Source organism: Lissotriton vulgaris, chromosome 1_1 (genome assembly GCF_964263255.1).
Source record: "Lissotriton vulgaris chromosome 1_1, aLisVul1.2, whole genome shotgun sequence".
Lineage (NCBI taxonomy): Eukaryota > Metazoa > Chordata > Amphibia > Caudata > Salamandridae > Lissotriton > Lissotriton vulgaris.
In genome coordinates, this window is record NC_141685.1 from 2,014,934,922 (window position 1) to 2,014,962,110 (window position 27,189).

A 27,189-nucleotide genomic window follows, 5' to 3' on the forward strand; every position below is an offset into this window, starting at 1 on the left:
TGGTCCATGAAGAGAATTCGTTCAGGATAGGGGATGTGGATGCCCTAATCAATATTGTACAACTCGAGAAAGAATGCGACAAGGGGCATTCTGTCTCGAGCACCAATGCACAGGATGAAGATGGTGAAATTAGCAGTAATACACAGCTTCTAGCTGAAGCCAACTTCTCTACAGACTGCAGTGCTGCATCTGGCTTCAAGCTCAAGTCCACCTTCATTCCCATGATGGCCCACAATGCGATTGACACATTTCACGAATGTGTCAACAAACAATTGAACATCTTTAGAAACACCAAGAGAAACTTCAGACCCAGACAAGACAACCTGACATTTAATCAGAGGAAAGCTCTGAAGTCCTTTACTGACGACAAGACTATTGTTATACGCCCCGTCGACAAGGGGGGCAATATTGTAATCATGGACAGAGAACAATATGTGGCAGAAACCCAGAGACAGCTCTCAGATGGCAACTACTACATTGCCACCACCTTCGAACACTATAACAAAAGTATAATTGAACTATGGGACAAATTGGGTGGGTGGAAGGACAGGGGAATTCTGGAATGGGAGGAATATAGGTTTTTGAAAAATGACAATCCGACCCTACCAGTGCTTTACCTACTTCCCAAAATCCACAAAAATATGGACCACCCCCTGAGAAGACTCATTGTGTCCTCCAGGGGCAGTGTGGCAGAGCACGTTTCTAAATATGTGGACCACTATCTCAAGGACCGGGTCCAGGGATTGGCCAGCTATGTGAAGGACACCAAAGATTTTTTGTCCAAACTGCACACTCTAACCTGGGATGAAGACTATTTACTCATCACCATGGACAGTCAATTACTCTATACTATTATTGACCACAAACAAGGCTTGGATGCTTGCAAGCATTTCCTGGACGGGAGTCCATTGGGTTTCAGGGAGCACAGCAAAATGCTCCTCCAAATGATGGAATTTTGTCTGCAAAATAAGTTTTTCCTGTTTGATGGTGCCATCTACAAACAGGAGATTGGTATCGCGATGGGTTCGTGTTTTGCCCCAAGCTTCGTGAATCTCTTCATGGGGCATTGGGATCATAAGATCTTCACGGACCCATCCCTGGCTGAACAAGTAAGCCACATAGCCACATGGTGGAGGGACATTGATGACCTCTTACTGGTATGGAAGAGAACAGAAGATGAAGCTTAACGCTTCATCGACCTCCCCAATAACAACAACTTTAACATCAGACTCACTAGCAACATCAGCAGGGAGATGGCCGAGGACATGGATGTCAGGATTGACATCAAGGACAACATAATCAATACCTCCCTCTTTAGGAAAGCCACTGCGGGCAACAGTATTCTCCATGCCCTCAGCAGCCACCCGGAACCTCTCAAATGGAGTATTCCATACGGCGAACTGCTGAGGGCAAAAAGAAACTGCAATACGGAAAGCAGTTATCAACAAGCTGCTTCCAAAATAATGGATTGTTTCAAACAAAGGAATTATCCTGCCTGGGTTCTCAAAAAAGCCAAAACCAGGGCTGATTCAGTAACAAGCACTGACATCTTGCTTGAGGAACCTTCTGAAGGGACATTGCTTGACGAAACCAACACACGACTCATCCTTACATACAATAGGGAGTTGAGACAAATACATAAAATAGTAGCCAAGAATTGGAACATCTTAAAAAGTGACAACACCATCGGCCACCTCATTGCTGACAGGCCCAGTATTACGTACAGGAAAGGCAAAAACATCAGAGACGGTTTACCCCAACAGGCAAGATCTTGGGCTGAAATGGTTTTTTCCATGTAGCCACTGCAAGGCCTGCAAATACAGTACCTCGGTCAAGAAGGTTACCTACAATGGGGTCAGCAAAGAAATTACCCAATTCCTCACCTGTAATACCATGTTCGTGGTCTACGTCATTGTATGTCCATGCGGACTATGGTATATTGGCAGTACCATCGCACATGCCAAAAAACGTATCCTTGAGCACTATCGTGCCATCATTCACAAAGATGCCAAGTACCCAGTGGCCAGACACTTCAGTGAGCAACACTTCTCCAATCCCTCTCTGATGAGATTTTTCATTTTAGAGCAGGTAACCAGGAACCCCAGGGGCGGTAACAGACTACTCAAAATGAGGCAGATGGAATCTAAATACATCATTTCTTTCCATACCAAGGTCCCGGGACGGTTCACCTGAAATATGATTACACATAGACCTGTTGTCCTTCTTTCTCTCGTTTGTATTTCTGTTTAAAATTGCATTTCTCCATGTTGTTGAATTTGTTTATGAGTGCATGCACATGATGTTGTCATGTCTGTTTTTAATACTGTTCTCTTTTCTACAGAGCACTTCAGGAACGTTGCCCCTCACAGCACTCTGCACAGGTCGTATCAAATCTTTTGTTCCTGCCTACACTTTAAGAGCACACCCACTTGGGCATCAGTGAGCACATCACGGACTTGAATGCGGGCACAGGGTCACAACGCACAGACTTGACCTCCACTTTTCCTGATCGCCTGGGAATCAACCAATATCCTGTAGGTATTTCACCTTCACACTGTATCGAGCACAGGGTATTTGCTCTGACTACTCTTTACAGACCGCACTGTCTCCTCTACCGCATTTAGGCACTTGCCTTGCAGTTTGTATATACACCTCATGCCCACCGTGCACCCACAGGGCATGCTCACTTGGTACGATAATTTGGGGCTGTCACTTTAATGGCAGAGTCAGCACACGCAGCTTTTCTCCCCCGGATGCATCCGTGTTCGCCCAGACGATTATTGTACTACGCCCTCGGTTTCTAAAAATGTTGAACACCTGTTTCCACATTGCAATGCACTGTCGCCACCATTATTTGTAACTGTATTTATCATGTCATATTTAATGGGTGTTGATAGGCGATTATATTTATATAATTTTCTCCGCAACCCGAGACATTGATATGAATTTAATATCATAGCCGTGGTTTGTCTGGCACTTTGGACATTGCTCTATTATTTCTGTTTAACATGGTTTCCAGGTATCTATCACTTTCATTTGGATGTTCCTTTCCCAGATGTCTGCCCACCCTCTGTCCCGCAGTCCTATTTCTATCACATTGTACAATTTTATTTAAACGTTTTGCACTTTACTGTCATTTGCGTGAACAAGGCTTGTGAGAAGCCGAAACATGTAGCAAGTGATTAAACACCCTTGGACTGAACTAGTTTTGCGTGTATTTGCTGCCGCTGAGAGCGTGTTTACTGTGTACTAATAAGGATATATATATATATAAGGATCACTGATGACATCACTGATGACATCTCAAATGACATCACTGATGACATCACTGATGATGGGGAAAACACGTTTTGGGACCCCACTTTCGGCCCCCGCTTGATGAATGCCCCTGAAACTTTCAGGGAAGGAGCGGAGCAGAGCTGGCCAAAATTCTGGAAAATTACACACAGATTCCTCAATCAGCGCCAAAGTTATTCCTTATAGAATGTTGAGCGCATATAGATATATAATTTGCTCAAATCAATTTTCTCAACAACTACTGGAGGGATTTTCACCAAATATAGAAAAGGCACTACTGCATACCTGTCCCTACCTTTTTGCCAAGTTTGGTGTAATTCCGTTCAGCCGTTCGGGCTGTAGCCGTGTCTAAAGGTCCCATAGAAAATGCAATTTGAAAAATTTCAAATTCAATTTTCTCAAGAACTACTGGAGGGATTTACACCAAACATGCAAAAGGCACTGCTGCATACCAGACCCTACCATTTTGCCAAATCTGGTGTAATTCCGTTCAGCCGTTCGAGCTGTAGCCTTGTCAGAATGTCCATATTGAAATTAACTTGGGGAAAACACGTTTTGGGAACCCCCTTTTTTCTCGGCCCCCGCTTGACAAATCCCCCCGAAACTTTGAGGGAAGGAGCGGAGCACAGCGAGGCAAATGTATGGAAAATGACAGGCAGATCCCTCAATCGGCGCCAAAGTTATTCCCAATAGTATGTTCGTAATTTCCTATGGTAACTAGGTCCTGACTATATATATCTACTGTAACTATATATATGTATCTATGTATACATACATTTATATACATACATATTTCTCACTAGTAAAAGTATGCACTTTGTCGTCCACTGTAACTGGGGGCCGGCTCAGCACATCATCTTTCCCACCTGTGGCCTACTAAGCCCCATGGTATCTTTTGGCCTGCCCTGCACTACCCAGTTGGGAAGAGGGGCAGACACAGTGAGGGACCTGAAAGCAGCACTGAACTTGGGTCTCCTTCTACCCCCTTTTTTTAACACTGGGATGTGTACCCAGGGCCGGTGTGTCACATTTTGTGCAACAAATCCACCCCTCTAATTGGCTGAAAACCAAAACCTGGTCATACCCAGTAGGAGAATTGTCAACCACACCTTTGGCATCTGGCACTTGCTTAACATACTGGCAGCTTGCCCCACAAGTTTACTCTTCAAGCGAACAGATGCACACCTTGCCTTCTACTACTCTGCTGAACTGTAGTGAGACACTGACACAACAGGGGCCTATCACACTGCCCTGAGACTGGGATCCCTTCTGCCTTCTCCTCACGCTGGACTGCAGGGCTCAGGTAGCACAGCCTACATTATTAGACTGCCCGCTTCCTTTACTCAGCCAGATAGACTGGATGTGGATCTTGGGTCGGGCAATTAAACATGCTGTGAAGAGCCATTGGTGCCTATACCCTCTAGTCGTTCTAGGCACTGACTACATTTGGGGCCAGATGCGTTACAGTGAAAGTGACCAGTCTCGATACTGGGGCAGCTGCAGCCCTGTCTTGTGTGGCTAAATTGCCACCCTCCTGGCGTTAGTATTTGCCTTCTCCCTCCCATCTGGTAACACAGACTCGGTTCTTCCAGTTGCTCCTGATGGGCCCTCACACATCACTATGCCAGTGGCAATGAGCCTCTAAGCCACACTGTGAGTGTAGAGAGCAAACTCTGTGCTTGGCAATGTCTTGTGGGCTCTAACACCTCCCTGCGGAACTCTTTCAGAGAGGACTCTGGGTAAAGTGCCTACTCCTCTGCCAAACAAATGCACACACATGCCTGTGCCTATAGCTGCTCCTGTCAACTTCCCCAAATTCTCCCAGGTCGTAGGCATGGCGGACTTTGCACTTGAAGTTACAAGACCCATTTGCCCTTAAGGTCCCTCCATCCATAGCCGGAACTGGCTTTGTCTCTTATATGCACTATTTTGCAGATTGATGAGTATGTCTCACAGTGATATTGATGGGGCACCAATGCTCGACTAAAACTATGGCCACTGATACTCACACCATCCACGGCAATGCCCTTACGGCAAGCTCTGCCCTTCTTCTTGTAACTCAGCAGGACCAGAACCAACACCCCTCAACCACTTCTCTTCTTGTTAAGCCTAATCTTATTCTCTCTGTGGTTCAAGACCCTCAATCGGCGATAAAGACACAAACTGATGCACTATTGACATCAACCTACTTTGAGAAGATCACAGGAATACATGGTCACATCCATGGAGCAAGCACTCAAAGACATTTGTCCACAACATGAGAATAACACAGTCATTTTGTGGGCAATTGCTGACCAGTCCAGAAACTCAAGGGGCATGCTGAGGGGATGAAGAGAAGACCACGCCATGATAACCCACAAATCATTGGTTTCCCTGGGGGAATGGAGGGTGCCAATCCCACCATTTACATAGAACACTGGCTACAATCTGTGGTTGACCAAGAAGGTATTTCCTCCACATATACATTTGGACATGTGTGCAGGGTCCCAGAAGGAGATTCTGCCCTTGGAGCCCCTCCCCAGGCATATCTATAGAGATGAGACCATATATTGCAGCAATCCCGACACCGCCATCCTATACTGAAGGGAGAGTCAAGAGTTTCCATCTTTCAAGACTTCACCTCAGTGGTACATCTCTGTTGGGCCTCCTTCATGGCCATGAAAAAATACTTTATGGCAAGAATACACTCTATTGCTCCCCTCCCGCCCTAAAAGTGATACACGAGAATACACATATTTCTTTACCGACCTTGCAGAGGCTCATTCCTGGATAAATGAACGGTATAGTTTGGAGGGACATACATCAAAGCAATCTACTTGCACGTGTTTAAATTATTCAAATTGTATTTATATAGCACATGCTACCGCTGTATAGCGAGTAGCACGCTACTCGTGAGCCCAAAGTTAGTGTTCAGTCCATTAATTATAGAGGTTAGTTTTGCTTGCTCATTTCATGCATTCACACCAATATCTTTATGGTGCATTGTTGATACCGATATGATCATTAAAGGGGGCTATGTGAGATGCTAGTTCTTGCTGGAAGTGATTCATATTGTTATAGTGTCTAGAAAGAGAAGTAAGGCAGATAGCAGCCATGAGATGTAGAGTAACTTCTATACAGAAGAGGCAGACAGGTAGAAGGAAGCAGAGGGATAAAGGGTCATTCTTTCATGCAGTATTTTAAGGTTGAGAATTTTTACATGCAATTTGGGGATGTTCACCTATTGACAGAAACAGCTTCAAATTCTGCCCCCCAAAAATAGCTTACACAATCTTCCTAGCAGCATTTAAGAGGTGACACAGATACTCCCCACAGTAAATGGAAAGCACACTGGTTGTTGAGACGCCTTTGCATAAAGCAATGCAACAAAAGAAACGCATCTACCAACTAAAGCACACTTAATACAATACAGTTGTTACAGTTTATGCTAAGCATATTTGCTATAAATATGTATATAAGGTAAAACAAATGCTTTGTAAATACCTAGTACATTGAAAATATAACAAAGTAAGATAGTACCATTGCATCCATCAATAGTATGTTTAGTGGCTGGTTGGAAAGATGCTATCCCCTTTATCGCCCTCAAGAGTACCCCCACAGAATAGACACAGCCGAATGGATATGTCTGGGTTCACAGCCGAATGGATATGTCTGGGTTCACCTTCCCTTTCCAAAATCCAACTTGTCTTGTCGAGTGAACAGACACAACGCTGGCAGTGCCGTAAGTTTCTGCCAAGGGCACAGCATTGCACCCTTATGCTACCTTCCCAAACCCAAATGCAAGCAGATGGCTGACCGATCGTTGAGGCTGCAGCTATGCTATGAAACACACAGAGGTGGGCAACAGATATACCCTCTGGAGAAGACTTTGATGGCACCTTGTCCACATGAGATTCCAATGGGGCTCCCAGAGTCAAGCCGCAATCAGTGGATGCCTTCATTTCTCTGAGCATCATCATCCACTGTTCTAACATACTGGTGTTTCCCCTCTTTCCTTCCACCCCTGCTACATATCCCCTCCTTCTCCTTCCCACCCTCCCCGTGCCTGCCTTTTGCCTGCACCCACCTGAAAAATCTTTGAAAGTGTATTAACTAACGTGCTGATCCACTGTGCTGACTTTCCTCCTCTACTGCTGGGCTCCGCCATTTATAGTCCCAAATACACCTGCACCCTGGTCTGCTATTGTATCCTTTTTTAATAATACAAAGTTAGCTGGCTTTCGATCGCTGCCCCCCCAAGTACTATATTGCACTTACTCCAGAAAGCTGTGCTGCACACTCATTGAGACTTACCTTCTTCTTCTCTTCCCCTTCCATTTAACTTCCTAATCTTTACTTGCAACTCCACTGTTGAGTGTGCATAATTAGTTGGTTTCTTCTTTCTTGGCCAGATGCTTGTTTTGCCACTGACCCTACTGTTTGTGGTCCGCAAGACCCCAATGAGATGATAATATACATACACCAGGCCCCTAGATAGGGCTGTCACCCTCCCAAGGACACTTTTATTCCTGCAAACTTACTGTACACTGTGATCACCCCTCCAACTCAGGGAAAATACAAACTTCTCACTTGGAACATCCGGGAATTAGAGGGTCAAAGAAGCATTATCAAATCCAGTCACAGTTGGGATGTTATGGGGTTACATGTAGCCTTTCTTCAGTAAACCCATCTGAACGACATTGAGGTTGTGGCTTTGCGTTGCAGATGGAGGTTCCAAATTATCCGCGGTTGAAGGCATGATTTGGATTCGTGAAGCAGTCCCCTTTTGTGTGAAGAGCTTCTACATCGACCTGGAAGGCAAGTATGCACTGACCAAGGGGCGCCCCGATGGTTTACCTACAGTACTAGGTTCGATTTATGCCCCCAACTTTTATCGGGCCTCTTAATGTACTCACTGCATGAATAGACTTACCCTGTCGATTGGGAGGTGATTCGAATGTGCCTTTAGATATGAACCTTGATCCCTCCCACCCCCCTACAAAATACCCAACCTGTTCGCAACATGGCAGTGCTTGCAGAGTTTTCCACTACTGGTCACTCTGAGATATCTGGTGTGTGCAGCACCTAAGGGTGAAGAAGTACTCCTCCTATTCCCCTGCCCATGATATCAATTTATTCCTAGATCATCTAGTTTGACTTACCTTCCTGCAGACACAATTTACTGTGATAGACTACATTAATAAAATCCTTTAAGTTCATACCCAATGATGGCCTGCCTGGTATAGGAGAGGGTTCCCACCCCAGTTCCCACCTGGTGGATGCAGCTATTATGGTTAGAAGACCAGCCTTTCTGTGAAACGTTGCAAGAGGCAACAGTGCAATACTTCACCGAACACTGACACAGCTTCCACTGCAGTCCTAGAGTGGGTAGCACATAAAGTGTTAGTAATTGGCCGTATGTTGCACAAAAACATCAGTGCATGTGCATTGCAGGAAACTCACCTACGGCAGACTGAAACAAAGCTGCAGGACTTGGAACATCAGCTCCCTGTTACACCTCATATTAGGACCAGTCTTATTGCCATGAAAGGCGAACATGCCAAACTCATAATATGCCTGCACTATCTTGACGCACGGGCCTATGCAACCTGTACACATGCAGAGATGGACTGACAGGGCCAAATATTAGCCCGTCTCATACATCCCTGAGCAGAAGTGCCACTCATCCATGCAGTTTGCTGGTACATTGGTATGCAAGTGCATATGCAACATGACATCAACAAGACATTTGTTTGTCATTATAAGACCCTAAACAAGGCTGCCCAGCACTATACCCTCACACTTTCCGCCAATTCCTCCAATGCCTAGACATACTACACATAGCGCTGTGTAGTATGACACTAAGGGGTCGATTCTGATACGGGAAAAAAACGTCCGTACGATTTGTATCCGGAGCCCTCTTCGTACGAATAGTACACGTCCGTCCGAGTCACGTAGTACGATCCGTATTCCGTGAATCCGGCCGAATCGTCGCGATCCGTACGTATTGCAAGGCTGAAACCGTGAACCGTACGACTCGTACACATGCCGTACGACTTGTACACATGCCGTACGATCCGACGAGTACGATCCGACCCATGTACGAAGGGTGTACGAGCCGTACACCCATCATACATGGATACGGCTCGTACACCCATCGTACATGGGGTACGGCTCGTACACCCATTGTACATGGGGTACGGCTTGTACACCCATCGTACATGGGGTATGGCTCGTACACCCCATGATCGCAGGGGTACGCACCGTATCCAGGGTTGCTGTTCCGTACCTGTTTCGGCGCGAACTCTGCTTTTACGGCTGTTTTCAGCTCCCGTAGAAAAAGGGTAGTGCGGTGTGTACCCGACACGTATCGTACTTGCTGGGTCGTAAAAACCAGCCGCGAACCGTACAGATGTCGCGTACAGCGGGTTCCGAGGGAGAATCGTACGGAGATTAGAGTTGTACGTTCTCTGTACGTCTCGTACGGAGTACGGCTCCTGGTACGAATCATACTTTGTCGTACGTACGGGGACGTTGCAGGGTACGATTCGTACGGGGAAAACGCTCCGAACGGCTATTCGGAGCGGTTTTTCCCAAATCGGAATCGGCCCCTAGATGTCATGATCATGGTTCAGGAGAACCAATTGGCAAATTTGGCTCTTGCCTGCCTTAAAACTCCTGGCCTAGATGGCCTCCCAACTGAGTTTTTCACCCTACTGGTGCCCTACTTGAAATGTTATGTACAGAAGCTGCACAACTAAGCTACCATCTTCAGACGACAAGGGAAGTGCTAGTCACCTCTATACCTAATCCTAACCAAAGTTGCACTAATGTCACATCATATCACCCTTTATCAATCCTCAGTATGGATTATAGTTTTTATAGCAAGGTACTTGTAAATCACCTATTCCCATACCTACTAATACTTTTCTACCCAGAGAAAAATGGTTTTGTACTGGGGCCAAATTCTGCCTGTATTTCTGTTGCCCTATTACTAGCGTTCAATACCGTCAGTTGGGAATATATAACCGCAGTGTTGAAGCACTATGGTCTTGCCTCCATAATAGGTAAGATACAATTATTACACTCTTCTCCTATCGCCAGAGTTAAAACAGGCCACCACATTTCCAAGGCATATGATATCGTCTATGGCACGAGGCAGGGATGGCCACTTTCTCCCCTTCTGTTACTGTTGAACCCCTGACTATCAAGTTTGGTACTCTTGGGGAAGATTGGCTAATGCTACTAGGGGCTGATACACATATCATATCATTCTACACAGAATTCTTTCCATGCCCTCTCTAGCCTTCGAGTTAACCCCACCAAAACTTTTATATTCCTGCTGAAAAGCAACAGTCCCTCCCAAGATCGTATATTTGGCTCTGACAGATTCTGCTGGGCCAACAGTACTTCAAATACTTTGGAATTAACATATTTCATACCCTTGTTAACGTCCTTGAGCACAACCTAAGGTTTGTGACACACCCCATTAAGTTCCAGGGAACATATGGAACAGCTTACCTCTAACTGTAATGGGGTGCATAGCTCTTTTCAAAATGGTGGTCCTACCACGCTTACCACACTTACTATACTACTTTACTAATTTACAGGTATTATTCCTTGTAAAACTGTTTAGTGACTTAAACACTATAGTTCTTGAACTGATTTGGAATATGGGCTGGCACTGCATGGCTTCAACCAGACTTCTCCATCCTCCTGAATTCAAATAAAAGACAGAACTGGTAGTGACCATCTCCCACAAGAAGTTATATTTTCCCATACATTACTCTCTCAACGCATATAAAGGAAATAATAGACCAAACATATCTAATAAACTTTTGGACGTATTAAGAGCTCAACGGTTGGCTTGACCATTTGCACAAAACTGTAATGGATATGCTCCAGGAAATTTCAAGCAACAAAAGTACAGCAGTGAACACGTATGTATAATTTATGAAAAGCATTCTAAACCAATAAAACCCAAAGGTAACAACAAAATATAACAAAGAAGCCGCTACTGCAATTCATGAAATCAGATTTCGGAAATATAAATCTAGAATTAACAAAGCACTGAGAATGCTTAGGAGGAAGCCGGGTGATTTAACTGCTCTTGTTGCACTGAAGTTAAATAAAGAACAAATCAAAAAGCTAAAATGGAGAATTCAAAGAGATAAAGACAACAAACTATTGGCCAAATTGCTTTTTGATACAAAATGTAAAAATGGCATTAGATTTTGGTCCACATTAAACCAACTCCTCAATCCAGACAACAGAGGAATTAATTCTCATATTTCAGAGGTTACTTGGGTCCAATATTTAAGAACTTACTTCAATGATCCATCAGAAGAAACTTTATCGACGAATCTTCCAGTAACTCCTTCAAAAATGCAGTACAAGGGCTCGTTCGAGTCACATATTGAAATTATCAAATGATGAAAGGATGGAAAGAGGGGCCCCCGGCCCAAACTGTGCATCTCCTGCAGTCTTCAAACACAAGTCAGACCTTTGAGCAGAAATTCTGGCACCAGTATTTACTAAGGTTAGGAGCATAAAAACTATTCTGGGGTCTTGGAAGGGGTTGATTATATCTCCCATATTGAAAGGGGGCAATAGATCAATCCCGGGAAATTATCGGTTCATAACATTGATGGCCGTTGAGGCCAAATACTTCGCTGGAACTGTCCTGGAGGAGTTGACATCATGATCCTCTAGCATCAACATAATTCCGTACATTCATACTGGGTTTATAAAATCGACCGGTACAATCACAAATATTCTGGCAATTTCTTTACTCATAGATGAGGACCGCGCATCAAAATTCTCTTTATATTTGTATATTATTGATTTTAAATCAGCCTTCGATTGTGTCGACCGTGGGAAATTATGGCGGAATCTAGCAAATTGGTGTATACCCCAGAATCTTTTACAAATGATGATAATGCTTCATACTGATACATGGGTTCAGGTTAAAATAGGAGCTGGCACACATCTCTTTCGGAAAATTCAAACTACCCGATGCCTAAAACAAGGTTGTGTTTTGGCACCAACCTTATTTAACCTTTTCTTGACAGACCTAATGGAAATGTTGCAATAATGCAACCCCCATCCCCCGAAACTAGGGACGAATTCAATATCATCCTTTCTTTATGCAGATGATGTAATATTTGTGAGTCACACTCGGGTGTGGCTCCAACGACTTCTTGATACACTTAATCGCAAACCAATGGCCTGCAGATTAATTGCGGTGCAACGATAACCATGTGTTATAACGTTAAGAAGACACAAGCACAGGCTTGGTTTATGGGTAAAGAGCAGTTGAAAAATACAGCAGAATACAAATATCTCAGAGTAATCATCGATAATAAAGGGAACTTTTCTGCACAGAGGGAGGCAATCAAAAAGAAAGGTCAGGTTTTAGCTGCAGCTTTTAAAAACGTGAAAAAAAGGTAGCTGGACCGGTTTTGTCCCCCCTACTGGAAGTTGTAAGAGCAAAATTCCTTCCAACAATTTCATATGGAAGCGAGGCTTTAAGAGAGCTGGATGCAACCACGTTGGACAACATAGACTCCCGCGTTTATAGGATTATATTCTCCTTGCCAAGTTACACCTCTCCAGCTCAGATAAGGCTTGAGTTCAGACTTGTTAAGCAATCACTAGCCAGGGGCTGCTCATATATAACATGCTGGAACAAAATCAGGAAAGCTGAATTGAATACATTGAATCATATGCTGTGGGATAAGTTACAACATCGTCATATATCTCTTGGCAGAGAGTATCTGCAAAAGCATACAATATCAATTGATCTACAGGCCTTTAAACGTTTAGCAAAGAAGTCTCTTAAAATCCAATCAGCAACAGTAGATAAAGCTACACTAGCCCAACGGGCACATGGGTGGATGACACTAAACAATTATAAGTCCATCTCACCACAAGATTACTTTGCCACCGGCTATCCAGTTTTTTTTAAGCAGCAGTTCTTAAGGTATTGGCTGGGGTTACTACCAGCCAAAGAACACATGACTCCCTGGCAATGCGGTAACCTACCCGCCACTTCTCGCTTTTGTGGGTGCTGCAAAGAGGATATTTTGCATTTGGTTTGTTCCTCTAATACTGAAATGGAAGAATGAAAAAAAACAACTGTTAACAAAAGCTTTCTACCAAAGAGAATTATGAACAAGAAGACAGGCTATTTTAGCCTGCTTCAATCCAGGGGACCCTCAACTAAATTGACACTTTGTCAAATTTCTACTGAAAGTGGAGCAAAGACTTAAAGAACACGAAAATCATCTAGGGCCAGATGTAGGAAGCCAAATACCGGTCTGTAACAGCCGAAATTACCGAATTTCGGCTGTTACTGACCAGTGTTAGGCATTTGGGATGAAGGGGACTGAAAATCGTCCGAATTGGTAAATTTACCGAATCGGTAATTTTACTGAATCGCAACAGTTTGCGATTCGGTAAATTAACCGAATCAGTAAATTTATCGAATTGGTAAATTTACTGAATTGGTAAATATACCGAATCGGTAAATAAGAAGTGGCAAAATTGAATATTGAGATGTAGGTAGGCTCTGAAATAACGAATTTGCTTGAAATTCGGTATTTAAGAGTCTGTATTTACCATGGATTGAAATCAGGTGGTAACCATGTGCAGGCTATAAAAAGGACCCAAAATGCAATATTATTTTCAAAATAGCGACATTCTATGTCATTGCGAGGCGGCTACGGCTACAGGAGGAAGGAGAGAGGGAATGGCTGAGACAGGAGCAGGTCTACCGACAGAGGATCACCTTGTTCATGCTCACAGAGCCAGAGATTCTCCAGAGGTACAGGTTGCACCCAGACACCATCTTGGAGCTCATCAGGGACCTCCACCCACTGTTGGAGCACACTACCCCAAGGGCGCACGCCATTCCACCCCACGTGCAGGTGCTGTGCAGCCTACACCTGCTTGCGTCAGGGAGTTTCCAGAGTGTTGTTGCTGCTCTAGGTGGGGTGACCCAGAGCAGCCTGTCACGCTTTTTCCACAAATTCCTTGACGCCATGGTACAGAGGATGGACCACTATATAACTTTCCCTGAAACCCATGCTGAACTGCTCCAAACAAAAACTGACTTTTATCTGATGGCGCATTTCCCCAATGTCATTGGGTGCATTGATGGCACCCACATTCCCATATGTTCCCCTGCTGCCACCAAATACATATATAGGAATAGAAAGTCCACCCACACCATCAATGTGCAGGTGATCTGCAATGCCAAGTGCGCCATCACTGACCTTGTGGCAAAATTTCCTGGGAGTACCCATGACTCCTACATATTCCAAAACAGCGGTATCTATGCATGGCTGACAGCAGGGGAATTTGGTGAAGGATACCTGCTAGGTAAGACACAGTGTGCGACCACATTAACACCTATTGCATAAAGAAGTACATGTATGCATGTGAGTAATGTACTCCCATTTCCTTTTAGGGGACAGTGCATATGCCCTCCGCTCCTTCATCCTCACCCCCTACCTCAACCCCTCAACACCCAGCCAAAGAAGATATAACAGGGCCCTCAAGAGCACAAAAAATATTGTGGAGCGTACCTTTGGTATATGGAAGAGCAGGTTCAGGTGCCTGCATAAGAGTGGAGGTGCCTGGCAGTATACCCCCATCACCTGCTGTAAAATCATTGCTGCCTGTGCCATGTTGCACAACCTTGCAGTTAAGAAGGGCACAGAAGTGGAATTATCAGATTTTGAGGACCATGATGATCACCAAGCTCTGCCTGACCCACACACAGCTCGACATGCAACACCAACAGATGGCAGACACAGACGGGAAGAGGTCACACGCAACTTTTTCTAAGTAAGTAAAGAGACACAGACAGGTGGAGTATGCACCCAACGTAGTTTAATGTAGTCACTACGCAGGTATCTAAGGCACAAATGTGCAACACAAACTCTGAACTTTCGAAATTGTATGTCCTGGGTTACTTCCTCATAATATTAACTGTTCATTTGCGTCCACGCTTAGTAGTGCCAGATGTATGTGGCTCACTGTGTTCGCCGGGCGTTTGTTCTGTAGCCTCACCTTGTCGCCTGCTGCTCCTCCTTGTCTCTACTCCATGGGAGCTTGCCATGCTGCTCCTACTTGTGCTCCCTTCACTCTCTGGCACATCAATAGCAGCAGTTTGTGCTGTTTGGGTATTTATTAGCGCCTCAAGAGCACTGGTCATCCTGGCTATGCCCCTTGTCACCTCATTGCTGTTTTGCGTCAAACACTCCTGACTGTTTATGCTGCGCCTGCATAGCAGGGATGTGGCTGTGGCCAGGCGGTGAATTGCTTTGTTTTGCTGTGCACGCTGCTTCTCCTTGCACCTTGATGCAATTTCTGTGTCCAGTTTGGAGCACAGTAGCTGCACCGATTGTGTCATTTCATGTATCCCTGTAGCCATGTTCTTGTTCACTTCCACCAGTTCCCTGATGCCCTTCCCTGTTTCTTCCATATTGCTATTCAGGTTGCGCATTTGGCGTTGACAGGACATGATGGCCTTCCCCTGCATCCTCTGGATCCTCACCATGCTCCCCTCCAAGCCTTGGAACACACTAGACCCCTCCCCACGTGCACCTACACTCATTTGTTGGACTCTGCGGCGTCTAGTCCTACTATGGACAACCTCTGCACTGGACGGCAGTGTGGCAGAGATATTATCTCCAGGCCGGGTGTGTGTGTCTTCCACCTCCATTTCACCGGCAGATGTGTCCATTTCTATCAGTGGTGCAACGATATGCCTCCTGCTTGGTTGTGCTGCAGGTGTTTCTACATGCAGTGATGCTGGCATGTCTGGTGAAGACATTAACAGAGGGGACTGCGAACGTCGTGGGGATGCCTGCAAGTCTTGAGTTGTTTCAGGGTCTTGGGAAGGTGGCTGGCTACTCGGTATACCTGTATCCTGTGATGCACTGGGACCTGGCTCCTGACTTTCATCCCTCTCGGGTGCCGTGCCTTCAGTCTCCTGTGACTGCCTTCTGGATGTGTGACCTGTGGACATATGAGCGTATATCAGCTGAGCGCAAATGTCTCACAGCCACGACAATTAAATCTTTTTAATTTGCACAATGTACATGTTGCCTGCCCTTCATTATGTCTACACTATTTTGCCTGACTTGGTGGTTGCTGTGCTGCATGACGTGGTCTTTCATTAACTGACTACATGTCCCATGATGCATTGCTACTGTATAGTGCAGGCACACCTGGACTGGGGTCACTTAGCTTCAAGGGGTGAGGGATGGATGAGGGTGTGAGGGGGATTGCTGTGCATGCATCTTACCCTTTCTGCTTGCAGCTTTGGCTGAGCTGTCCACTTCTCCCAGTCCGCAGACGCTTTCTGGCTCCAAGGTTGAGGCCACCATCTCCTCCAAGTCAGTGTGGGGGGCTGCTGTGTACTTTCCTCCACCAGTTTTCAATGCCTGTTTGTGGTGGTCTGCCAATTTCTTTTTTGTGAGGCTCCTCAGGTCATAGAACCTTTTTCTCAAGTCCTCCGTGTCTCTGGTGGTCACTCCCACAACATTGACTTTGTGCAGTATATCCTGCCAAATCTGCCAAAGAGTTTTTGGCAGATTCATGTAGCTCCATGCTGCCGAATTTCACCTTTCTCTTCCTCTCTGACTGCTCTGTGTCTTTGGTGGTTGCCATTTTACAGGTTTTAAACTGCACAAACTCTTTCTGCTGCTGCTCCCAGTCTCTCTGCTCCAACTGCCTCTCCAGAATCTTCTAATTAGTTGCAGCGCCTGTGTAGCCACTTCCTGGTAGGGAGGGGGAGGGTGGTAGCACCACATTGGCTGTTTTCTTAAGTTTCACTTTTGCTTGCTTTCCGATTCGGTATTTACCGAATTGGTATTTACCGAATCGGTATTTCCCATTCATTCCTATGGGCCTTTTGGCCCATTGGAATGAATGGGAAATACCTATTCGGTAAATACCGATTCGATAAATGCTGAAAGTCTGATACCGAATTTTACCGATTCGGTAAAAAATACCAATTTTTTACCTACATCAGATTTACCGATTCATAAATACCGGTCAGTCAGTAAGAAAACTTTATTTGGTTAATTACAACCTTAAAAGTATACCCTATACATAAAATTACTGTTAAAACTTTGAACAAGATCATATTAAAAACATGGCATTTGTACTTCCCGTAAAATAGTACATTCCTTCGTACTAAATACAAAAATACCCCTAGGGATAATTAAGTCAGGTAATTTCCATCAGCATCAAATCAATTCCAAAGGATCCAAATCACAACGTTAACCTTTACATGTACAGGCTCATCCTCCCCCCATGAGCGCCGCCTAAGGTATTTACTCTGAACACAACTTGACTTTACACAAAAATTTCCCCATAGCACAAGCAATATCTAGATACCTCATTTCAGCTATAAGGCTAGCAGCTTGCATCCTATTTCTGATCCTGTATTTTTTAAAAGTCGGACATAAAATTTCTTTTCGTAAATCTAAAAACATCATACAATCTAGTAAAATGTGTACAATATCGCAGTGGGTACCCAACCCGCAAGTACAGGTTCCATTATTATTTAACATAAAATTTTTGGCTTCCTTGTTCCCATAGCAGGGGTTTATCCCCATTCGCACTTTTAGGACCTCACGTCTTAGGCGGTAGCTGGGCAATCTGTCTAAATAGGGGTACTGTTGGTTAAGTTCCCAGGCCAGGGTCATATATGACACCGAAACTTTCTGCGAGAGATACTCTCTATCATATGTGCGGGACGTCTCGGCTCCCAATAACCTCAATTCCTTCCTAGCTATTTGTGGATGACTCAGTTCCGGGCATAGTTTTAAACCCAACACACCATAGGCTTCACTTAGTGCGGCTCTTGTTTCTTTCGCCCAGGTCAGTTCGCTAGCGACAATTTCACTTTTACACCACTGTGAAATTTTTAAGTGCTCTCCAGACCCTAGGCGCTGCCAAAAGCGGATTAGTGCCATACAGGCAGTTACTGCCCAGGAGGTAATTCCCAGCTCCAGTCTTGCAGCATGTACCATAGAAGATTTAGGCAAAGAGAACAGGTTTTTTAAAATATTTCCCTCCTCTTTATCCCACCCTCTTTTCCCACTTAAATAGAGCACTTCTGCCCCGTACAGGAATTGGGGGGGGACCATTGCTAGGTAGGCTTTTATGACAGGCCTATCTGAATTTTCCCCGTACACACTATTAAATCTTTTTAGCCCCTTCACAGAGGCAGATGCCCTCATTTTGAGAGCCTCCAGATGGGTATACCATTTAAGGTCACTCTTAAACCAGATTCCCAGGTATCTGTATTCGTTCACCCTTTCGAGTGGCTTTGTATCCAGGTACCACAGGAAGCTAGTTTTATTCCTACCGAAGCATAAAATTTTAGTTTTATCCATGTTCACTGTTAACTTCTTATTCCGGCAGTATTCATTGAACATGTTTAATTTCCTCTGGAGGCCTATCTGTGTCAGGTCCATAATCACTAAATCGTCCGCGTATAGTAGGCACGAAACATGATTTCCTCCCAATTTTGGACTCGCCCCTGTAACCTCACTTAGTTTTGCTGGTAGGTCGGCCAAAAACAGAGAAAAAAGCAGTGGGGCGAGTACGCAACCCTGCCTCAAGCCATTTCCAATCTGGATCTTCCCAGACAAACCACCCTCCTCGTCCAAGATTATCTTGGACGAGGAGGGAACCTTTTTCTCAAGTCCTCCGTGTCTCTGGTGGTCACTCCCACAACATTGACTTTGTGCAGTATATCCTGCCAAATCTGCCAAAGAGTTTTTGGCAGATTCATGTAGCTCCATGCTGCCGAATTTCACCTTTCTCTTCCTCTCTGACTGCTCTGTGTCTTTGGTGGTTGCCATTTTACAGGTTTTAAACTGCACAAACTCTTTCTGCTGCTGCTCCCAGTCTCTCTGCTCCAACTGCCTCTCCAGAATCTTCTAATTAGTTGCAGCGCCTGTGTAGCCACTTCCTGGTAGGGAGGGGGAGGGTGGTAGCACCACATTGGCTGTTTTCTTAAGTTTCACTTTTGCTTGCTTTCCGATTCGGTATTTACCGAATCGGTATTTACCGAATCGGTATTTCCCATTCATTCCTATGGGCCTTTTGGCCCATTGGAATGAATGGGAAATACCTATTCGGTAAATACCGATTCGATAAATGCTGAAAGTCTGATACCGAATTTTACCGATTCGGTAAAAAATACCAATTTTTTACCTACATCAGATTTACCGATTCATATATACCGATTCGGTAAAATTCGGTATTTATGAATCTAAGAGAAGCAAATCAGAGTCCCCATAATATTACTAGTAATTGAACTAGTGACTCTAATTACATCCCCCAATGAACTAGAATACTTTCCTTGAATGTTACTTTTCCCTAAATCACGACCTATGCTTTCCCCCTATTATTAGAAATATTTTGATACTGTAGATTTTATATTCGAATGTTGCCTCAACATGGAATTCAGGTTTTATTACATATATATAAGCGACTATCAAAAGACAATATTAATTGGTATGCCGTTAGGGCAAATTTTAATATATTGGCATATATTCGGATTGCCATTTTTCCGTGTACCAGCATTTTCAATTTTAAGTTGAAACTACAAGATTTATTTTTTAATCTGTTATATTTGATAAACGAAGATTTTATTAATGATTTTTAACTCACTATGTAAATATATATCCTGTATATTATTGCAAGGGTTTTAAGTAACCAAGCAATTGTTCAAATAAACTCAAATTCCTGAATCCGGAGGCCTTGGAGCACCAGATATTTGGGCCAATTATTACACAGACAAACTGCAAGTACACGCAACACCTTAAACAGTTCTGCATGGCTATTGGCAACTTGTGTGACCTTTTTAATGACATTTTTTTTTACTCATAGATTATGTTATGTGGTACATATTGGGCTTCAAGGTGGAAGTGAAGTCTGTCCAGCTGCATGTAGATATTTTACACTGTCTTAAATCTGTTCAGTGTGTCTGCAACCCAGAGGTTGTGCTTTTTGATGTTTTTGCCCTTACAGAAAAGTGCACAATTAAGACTGTATTAATGTGTGCCATAGGTATGTGCCTCAAACAGGGGCTGATTTGGGCTGATATTGCAGTTCATGCTTGAATATGATAGTGTTAATTTTCTTTGTAGAGCAAAAGAGAGTAGGTATTTGCCTTCCGGATGGTGTGATGTTTGTTAGGGAGTGCAATAAAAAAGGCAAGGTATTAGTGAGCTCCAAGATTTTGAAGGAGTCAGTACTGGGGAGAGTGATGTGCTCTACATTGATGTGATTTTTGTCAGTTCAATTCAAAAACAATTTTATTCAGCAATTTGCAATCAAAGTTCATCAACATCACAATAAGATAAAAAAGTAAGATCCTGAGTTTAAAATAACTTAAAATACTATTTCCAGACAAATATAAAAATCCATACACAAATACAAACAATATATAGTCAAAAGGTAACAAGAGAATAAGCACCGACATAGTGGGTAGGCTAAACATCTGTAGTCCGTGGCTGCTCCAGTGGAGATGCTTATATGTCTAATCCTCCACATCGCCAGCAAGAACCTGGAGACCTCAACAACCACCAATCGGCCTGTGTCTGATAATAGAATCCTCAGCGCCTCTCCATGTGCCCTGACCCTAGATTTCAACAAAGGGAAAAATCAATTTCCTCCTAATGCTCTGGTATGCGGTACAGAAAAATAAAACGTGCACAAATGATTCTTAGGGAGTGGTACATAACAGACTCTTCCAGGGTCTAAGCCTTGGTTCTCTCATACCCCCACCCCACCCCACCTAGCAGTGAAAGAAGAGCGTGGCAAAGGATCCATATATCAATTGCAGATACAGTTTATTCGCAGCTCTGGGCTCCATTTCGTCCAGACACTGTTCTGCCTCAAAGCTATCCTTCTGCTGGAGGAATGCTATGGTCTGGGTGCCCCAATGAGACCGACCTTGTGCCACTAGATTTATATTGTCAGAATGCAGTCTTTATTTGACTTTTGGATATCATGCAGGCCTCCTGGGATACATCCCATAAACGAGCCAACCCAATATTAACAAGGGTTAATAAGGGTTAATTTCGCATGCTTCAACCAAGCAAGATTGCCGGCCCTTGTCTTGCGTAATACCTCCCAAAACCAGTTTGATATAAGCTCAGTTCAGGCATAGCCCAGGCTCTTCTCCAGTACAGTAATGGCCCTAAGCTAGATTTATCTGAGACATGCTTGAGACCCAACTTTAGCCTAAGGGGGAGCAGTGGGGTGCGAGGGGGGAGTCCTGTCTATTGACGCATGAAGCGCTTTTCAACTATCGCTAGAGTAGACACATCCCTTTGGCCCCAGAGCTCGACGCCATATAGGGCAGATCCCAACGCTTGCTGATTATATACTTGTAGCGCTGGGGAAATAGGATAGGATCGAGATCCCTTGTTCATCTTTACAATCCCCATGAGGTTTGCTCTAGCTTGAGCCTACACTTTACCATGTGGCTTTGCCAGTTAAAGTGTTCAGTGAGGGTGACTCCCAGGGTATTAAATATATGGACACATTCCAATGGGGACCCTCTAAGCTTGGGATTTGGGCGAGTCGAGGAACATTGGTTGAAAACCATATATTTGGTTTTAGCGATATGTGATTATTTTCAATAATGGCTGTCCTTCAGTCCTTCCAGATTGTATGTCCTCGTGTGAGAAGGTATAGTTTTGTGGCACTCTGTACTCAACGGAAAGTGCAGACGGGTCAGTGAACCAGGTTTTGGTGATAAGTTAGAGGTCTCAGTTGTTGTTTATTATGAGGTCCTGTGTGTCTTGATTGTGTGTAACTGCTCATGTCGCATCTGTCAAACCAGAATAAAGGGCATGTATCCTATTTTGGGGCATGACGAATTTGCCAAGGTTTGTGAGACCGTGTGCATTCTGACTAAGCACTTTTTTATTAGGCCATTTCTTATTTTTCAGGTAGGGTTGTACGCGTGTGTGTGTTGGAGTAAATTCCAGTATTGTACATTGCTTACATTGGTTCGCATGACGGTAGGGTGAGGTGCTCATTTGTATTATGGCCATGAATCATTTCTTTTATACTATATTGATTATTTCAAAAGTAATCAAGAATAGAGGATCTTCCAATGCTAAATGTAACAACCCAAGCATCAGTCCCAGATAGCTATCTGAGCTATTGAGATCTATTATGAGATATTCCTAGGAGTCCTTTTCACTTGCTGAAGGAATTTAAAATGCAGCAATGTATACTTAGCATTCATAAAGGTGCATCTTTTTACCTACACGCAATTTGCTGCTACCAGTCAGCGAGGATGTGTCCAATTTCAGAATCCCATGGATTTCAGCTCAACTATTCAAGGGTTTTGTCAGAAAATTACTTTTTTTCATTAACATTCTGTTAATTAATACAGGTTATCCGATTTGCACGAGCATATCTGGATCTTAATAGTATGAGCTAAAGGTTTGTATTGATTTTACTCGAAAAAGCATGCACCCAAAGAGCAATTAAGACAAATTATCATGGTATACCAATTCGATCCATTTAGGCAAGATGGCATTGGTGTTACAAAAAGTTGGAACGAACATCCTTAGGTCTGCTCACAGTTGCTATCTCAATAAATCGTTGTCTGTCCCCACCTTGTCTCTATTGTTGTCACCAGCATCATGTTCCTCAATAGCCTTTCGTATTTTGTGGTAGGTATGGCTCTTTTTCCAGCGTTTGCCCATGCAACAATGAGGGGCTACAGTTAAGGCCCTTATATATGTATACATGCTCAATGCCACTTCTCTGGACACCGTCACCGGGGGTTGCAAGAGGCTGTAGGGTTGTCTTTGGTTCTCAATGTCAAGAGAAACTCATTCAACGCATTTACCAGCGAGAGGCCCCCACCCTGACTTTGCTGTCTCAGCACACCTGCATCTTCACCCTCCTCCTGTCTAGATACCTTCTTTAGACCAGTGTCTCAAGTGCAGAGCCACATTGCTCTTCCAAGCCATAGCCAGCTGCCCTTTGGCAAGGCTCAGAGCCAGGTCAGTGAATTTATGTGCCATTTTGTTCTGTCTAGTTTTCACCACAACACCAGCAGACAGGTTTTGGGATAACGCATGATATAGCCTTCATGGTTTGTCTTACGTTAGTGAGCATATTTTCCCTGTAATGTTGTATGGAGGAATCAAAACATATGTATTAGGTGAGCATCTTGGGCCCATGTCTGGTGATGATGAAATGCAGATTTTATGCAGCTGAATGGGAAAACATATTTTTTCAACGAGACTACCAGTGGAATCCAGGATGGGGCAACTTGAGTGGCTCTCACCAGGTTCTGTTACCCAGAATCCCTTGCAAACCTCAATATTTGTCCAAATACTCACATTTTCTGGAATCTGTGGGAAGCACAAAATCCACCTACCCAGCATTCCCCAAAGTATCTTGATGAAAATGGTACCTCACTTTGTGGTTAAGTAAGTAATTTCAGTAAGTAGGTAATTTATTTGCAGATTAATTAAAACCATTACAAATTTAAAACCACACGTGAGGATAAAACAATAGAAAATTGCAAAAAAACCCCATTATAGACTAAAAAGGAAAAGCTTGTTATTGATAGCCATGTGCTGTGCTAAAAAGTCATAAGATTGTCTCTGCATAGAATTTGCTAGTGTCGCCTGTTTCAGAAAGCCAATGCTTTGTTAAACGTTCTTACAAGGGGTGCTTCATCTTAAGTAACGTCAGAACATATGTAGTCTGGAAACATCTGATAAGAGCAGCCTCTAATAGGTAAAGAGGTGTAAGTATAAGTATGTTATTAAAATGCTTTGCTTGTACCTGATTCTGTAGCAGAATATTGTGAATCAATAGATCTGTAACTTATCGGTACAAAATATTGCAAAAAAAATATGTTTTATCATTATCAATGGGTTTCACATGTGGAGGTTCAGAACACAAACAGCAGTCACTGGTATGTGGTCACTTAGGCCTGGACAAGAACACCACAATTTTAAATGATCAAGGTTGAAGTTGACATCTTTCTGGAACGTTGACACACATTTGCTTGTGTGCCTGTATGGGATAATATTCTCAGAAATGGCTTTGCTTACATTTACATATATTCGTAGGCATATTATCGGATCCTTGAACATTATGTATAAGGGCTAAGTTCACTGCGCAAAATGTTGATGTTCATTATTGTCCACCCGGTGACAGCTCTGTAGTGATAGAATCAATAATGGTGGCCTGACTGGGTCTGGGGCATGGGAACGTGGGTACAATTTCTTAAATATATATAATCATTTCTTTGTTTAGAGAGAAGAGAATTTCGCTGACACTGTTAAGGTGGCCCCATGCCAGAATTCCAGCCCATCTGATTCCTGTTTACCTCTTGGGAAGGATGGAGCCCATCTCTACACCAAGACGGGTGCCCTTGTAAAACATATCAACAGGTAACTGGGGATTTAGATCACCCTAAGTGATACTGGCAGATTCACCCACCCTAGGTACAATAGGATAGGGAACGCTAAGTAGGTGCATAAATAAACTTCTATGCAAGCATATAATCCATGTAGCAACACAATCTTTTTTTTACCATTCCTGTGATGCTGAATTCTCCGTTTTGTTTCCTTCTATTGACTATTGCAGCACAAATATTTTACACAAGATTCATAATGCTTCAATATATGATTGAAATCCCAATTTTACTATTTCTTCTGTCTCCCTTTGATCATGCATTAGTTACCAATGAAAGGGACTGATCTTTTATCATGATTTCCTGGAGGAGTCAGGGTTGTCGTGTTCTGAGGTTGCACATGCCCTACAGTATCTTGTGGGATTTAGAGGTCCAGAGGTTGCACTGTGAGCTAGGCAGGAGTAAGGCCGACATATCCTAATGGTATATGTGTATTCAGTCTCTCACAGATTTTACATTTATGTTGCCAAACGCACAGTCTTACTGATAACGTATGAACTGTACGACACCACAATGATTGCTTTATTACAAAATATTATCAGATAAGGCCACAAACCCTAAATTACGAAGACAATTGGAAGCTAAGCAAAAGGAATATGATAGTAAATCTATATATATCTTCAAAAGTAAAGAGCAAGAGCTCCAACAAAGGAGAAAAATTAATAATTAAGAAGACCTCAATGAGTTCTTGCAAGGAAATTTCTGCTGCTCATGCTCTTAGCAAAAACTGGAAAACCTCATACAATTGCTGAGGAACTGGCATTACCTGCTGTAAAAGACATAATTAATGCAATGGTTTGAAAAAAATGGCAAAATATTTAAATTCGCTGACATCTAAAACACAGCAAAAACAAGTTGACAAAATGTTAGAGAATATAAAAGACCAGTTGATTGAAAGATCAAGTAAAAGTCAACATAATTACTTACACGTAGATGACAGTGAGAATAGTGCAAACAGAGCGGCAGATTTACAAGACTGTTGCGACAATTTTATGCTGCAGTTGCGTCACTTTTGTGACGCAGCTGAGGCGTAAACAATCCGCCACTATGCGACATATTTACAATGTGATGCGTCATGTTGTAAAGCCCTGCGCTACATTATACCTGCATCAGGTATAATGTATGTAGGGTGGGCATTTCGTCGCGAGGAAGCCCCGTAAAAGTGACGCAGTGAAATCCACAAGATTTCACTGAGTCACTTTTACGTTCCCGCTGCGTCAAATCCTCACACCTACTTGAAGCAGGCGTAAGGAGTGATGCAATGTATTATGTATACGGCACACCTGAGCAGTGCTGGAGTTGCGCCGCACTTGGGAAACAACTCCAGCACTGTGTCACCCTTACGTCGACAGATGCGTCACGCATCTGTCTATCTCTGCACCATGGTGCGCCGCATTCTGAATGTGGCACATCAATGGTGGCCCAAGGTTTTTTTTGAGTCACACAAAATAACTTGTGCATCCCTGCTAATATGCAGGGATGTGCCAGTTATAGTAAATCTGCCCCAGAATATTTTACCTGTGTGACGTTAAATCCGAGATTGTTGAAGTTGTATTTTTTTTCTAATTGATATATACCAGTGAAGGAGAGGTGTACAACACTTTGAATGAAGTTCTGATATCAAATAGACTTCAGTGGTCCACATGCGTAAGAACCACCATGAATGGGCTATGTGTCATGCCTTTGAGACTAACTGAGCCAAGCGATGTCTTCCCTGGACCGGAAACAAGCATCCTGGGACCGGTTTCAGATTCATAATCCTCATCAGCCAGGCTATCTTGAATCCAGTGGTAGGTTGAGCAAGGGACCCACGTCTGGGCATACCCTGCCATCTAAGGGCAAACAAAGAGATACCAAAGGGGATGATGGACTCATTGAACAAATAGGGGAAAAAACAAGATATTTGGGTCCATTAGAATCATTAGCCACTAAGAAGATACTACAAGAATTGAAAAGTTTCTTGAATGAATTGGTCATAATTATACATTTTATCAAAGCAATATCACTAAATTCAAGGCTTTTTGTGCAGCCCCGACAGTCTATGGATAGAGATCATCACCAGTTTTTGTGGAATACAGAAGTACAATGACTGTCTCACAGTAAAGTTGTGTCTCAAATCTTAAAACTGAGAGATGAAATCTGAGTATTCTTCATTAATTTTGAATCTCCATTTGCACTTCCTGAGCACTTTAATGACTATGCTTAGTTAACGATGCTGGTGTACATGGCAGACAGAAACACTCATTTAAATGCACACAACCTCAATATGCAAGGCATAGGCATCACAATGTTTAATATTGACGAAAATATTTAGGCAATGATCAATAAACCAGAATTGTGGAGCCATTTCTTAATTTAAAAAAATTGTGAAGAGAACTCATACTCCAAAATGTGTCCCAGTGCTAAATTGTAAGGTTGCC